Below are 3,884 nucleotides of genomic sequence, written 5' to 3' on the forward strand. Positions count from 1 at the left end.
TCGGCCCAAATAGAAAACCGAACCATTAGGCCCAATTACGCAGTCTATATAGAATAGTCCAAGTCAGACCATAAAGATGTTACTTAGAGGTTAATGGCCTAAACTAGGATCTGTAATAATATAAAAATAATTAATCGGCTGTAAACATTTAGAATCCAAGGAAATCGACCTATACAGCCTCCTTCACTTTTCCTTTTATTCGTGGCCATCAACTACCAATAATCATCATGTTTCTTTTTATCATTTCATGTACACCTTCATCATCTTTATTCATCATCACCATTAATTACCATCATTATCATTGTTAAAAAGAAACAGAAAGGGAGTGACAACAGGTGATATCACGATAGCAGTTATGGTGGTTCTATGGTGTTTTTTATGGTTGAAATATAACAGGAAACAATCGAGCAGCAGGAACAACAGTGATCGTTGTGGTTTGTAAGGTGGTTTTAAAACGGAAATAAGACCCTACGTAGCAACAACAGGAGATAAGAATAAAAGACAAAAAAATATGGTGTTCGGTTTTTCCTTGGCTCGAACAAAAAAATGCATAACAGCAGCCTGGTTCGATTGTTGGTTGATCATAAATGGAAACAGAAGATAACGGTTTGCAACAGGAAAATTTTAACAGCAAAAGTTACTGTAGCGAGAAGAAAAAAAATAACAGCTGTGATTTACAGCAGTGATTCATCAGGCTTTGGGTTTGGTTCGATCGATAAGCAACTAGAACAAGAACCCGGATGTAGTCGTAGGTGTAAGTGAAGAAGAAGGAAAACAAAAGTATGAGTTGAAAGTTGGCATGTGGTGGTGGGTTTGTGGATTTAGTTCTCAGCCACAACATAAAAAAGAAACATGCTCGAGCAATAGTCACAGGTTATCAACGATAATCAGTAACAAGTGCAACCAGGTGGTCTTGGGTGTTCGATAGCCGAAACCAACCATGGTGGGTTTTTGTAATGGTTAATAATGGTGATCAAAAGTGATGGTAGTCGATAATGTTGTTTCATCGAGCAGTTTACAAAAATAATGGTGGTGTTTGTTAATCGAATAAGAAAGGAAGATAAATAGAGATGGTAATGGGTTTTCTTTTTAGGTGTACATCATCTATATATATATATATATATATATATATATATATATATATATATATATATATATATATATATATATATATATATATATATATATATAATATGTGGGTTTGTAATGGTGGTGAGGTGGTTTACGATGGTGTTTCTCAGTCACTCAAAATAGTAGTAGAGTCACGACGGTAGACGAAGTTGAAGGGTGTCTGGGTGTAATAGAGAAGGAGGAAGAAGGTAGAGTTGATGTGTGTATAACTTGAAATAGAAAGATGGTGTTTGGTTATGTTTAGGTATCATGCATATGTATATATATATATATATATATATATATATATATATATATATATATATATATATATATATATATATATATATATATATATATATATAATGATAACAATCAATCAATTACAGGTGGTGTATTGGTTTGACAGAATATTTTGAGCAAACACGAAAAATAATATAGACGGTGACGTGAAACAGATTTTAACCTCTTGCATTTGTCGACAGAATTTTAATTAAAAATAAAATGTGGTGATGGAGATGGAATATAAAGGTGGTTTTGGTGTGATTTTGACGGGAAACAAACTAGTTGGAAGGTTGTGGTGATTGAACATGAATGGGACATAAGGTGGTACATGGTTGAGATATAATATCTCATATATATATAAATGTATAATATATGTATATGTTTAGTGGTATGAAGAAAGAAAGGCAGACAAGTTCATGGTTATAAATATATATCAATGTGCGTAATAGTATGTATATATATTGAATTAGTTAGTTGAAAAGGCAAGGTACAGTAAACCAATTCAATCAATCGCAACTCAATCAGTTGCATAGTGAAGACAAATAATAATCTCATATATCAGTTAGGTATAGTAACACTTTCCAGCTTATGATCCATAATTTCTTCTTTGTCGATATTAAAACACATACAATAAAATGGTAGACAGTCAGATGGTGATATATAACAACATTGAGATATTTATTTGTTTTTATATTTAATTTTAATAATTAATATATTATTAATAATAATAATAATAATGTAATATTAGTAATAATAATATTAATATAACAAATTAATTTAACACTTAATTATTTACATGAAATGAAATATTATAAGTTCCTATATATAATATTTATAAATTACTTATATTTCAATATTTATATAAATAATTATGTATAGAAATTATATGTATTACATATATTAATCTACATTATATATATATATATATATATATATATATATATATATATATACACAAGTAATTGTTCGTTAATTGTCGAAAATGGTCAAGGTTAAATGAATGTATGAACATAGTTTAAAATTTTTGAGATTCAACATTACGGACTTTGCTTATCGTGTCGGAAACATATAAAGATCAAGTTTAAATTTGGTCGAAAATTTCCGGGTTGTCACAGTACCTACCCGTTAAAGAAATTTCGTCACGAAATTTGATTAGGATGGTCATGGTTGACATTAAATATGTTTTCATGACGCATACGAGCTGAAAATTAGAATTTTATCATCATCGAGTAATATAGACAAAACAATTTGATTTTGTGAAGAGTACTAGTGAAGCTATCACAAAAGAGTGTAATGAGTAAATGTAGATTCATCATATCTTTTGACGTAGATAGGATTGACTTCTAGAGTTCAAGGGATTTGGAGAAAATCTTTGTAATAAGATTTGATTCTTCGATAATTAAGAAAATTTGGATCCGCTTTGATTAAATGCGATAATCTATTTTGATTGCTCTGTCGGATATTTTACTATATATCCACCCCTTCGTTTCCTTATTTCCATAACTCACACCTTCTATTCTTTCTCCTCAATTCATACTTTAAAGTATTCATCAATATGCTCCATCAAGTTCTGATTCTTGATATACTCCTTACTTTCATATCTGTCATTCTTCTCTTCCATCTACCGCCAGAAGAATCTATTCACTTCTACTATACTCTTGGTTTTATAGTGTTTTTAGTTCTCTCGTGTCTTTATATTGCTATATGCATCGATATATGGTTTGTAATTTCTAGGTTGTTGTTGGGCTTTATATCTTCCCTTATATTTCAAAGTCCCTGCTTCTGTCTTCTATAATCATTGTCATCCACAATTAATGCTCTCTCCTATTTGCTGCAATTTATACTTCAATTTCTATTTCAGAGCTTCATTTTTTTATTTTCTCTTCTTGCCATTAAGCACCGTATATAATGGTCCAGAATTCGTAAATATGAATTTTGGAATGAACTTAGTTAATGTTCTAAGAAATAAATTGTAATGGCACGATCTTGATTTGTCAAATTACCAGAATACCTCGGAAAAAGCCGAATCATCAAGAAAAATATTTTCTTGATATGTTTAGAGTTTAAGTAGAATTCAAGAGTCGTGTAACATGGCACATGATAACGTTATGATCTGTGAATCATCACGTTCCATTTAGAAACTCAGCATGACTTACTGTAATATAATCACGTTGATCAAGTGTCATTATATTATTGATGTGTGCAGCGGGGTGTACGAAATAGTATTAATTTAAATACGAAATACGACGAAATATTACACAAGTTTTAATTATTTATTTACAAAATGGATATACCTAAACCTTGCTATAACACTATAGGCAGTGTACCTAATCGTAGAGTAGTATAGTTTTTAGTAAGTCCGGTTCGTTCCACAGGGAGCGGGCTTATTGCACACTATATTTTTAAACAATTATATTTGTACAAAATATATTATATTGATAATATATAAAAGGGGGTTTACCGTTTAATGACTGGTTTGTCGATTTTAT

Source organism: Rutidosis leptorrhynchoides, chromosome 3 (assembly GCF_046630445.1).
Source record: "Rutidosis leptorrhynchoides isolate AG116_Rl617_1_P2 chromosome 3, CSIRO_AGI_Rlap_v1, whole genome shotgun sequence".
Classification (NCBI taxonomy): domain Eukaryota; kingdom Viridiplantae; phylum Streptophyta; class Magnoliopsida; order Asterales; family Asteraceae; genus Rutidosis; species Rutidosis leptorrhynchoides.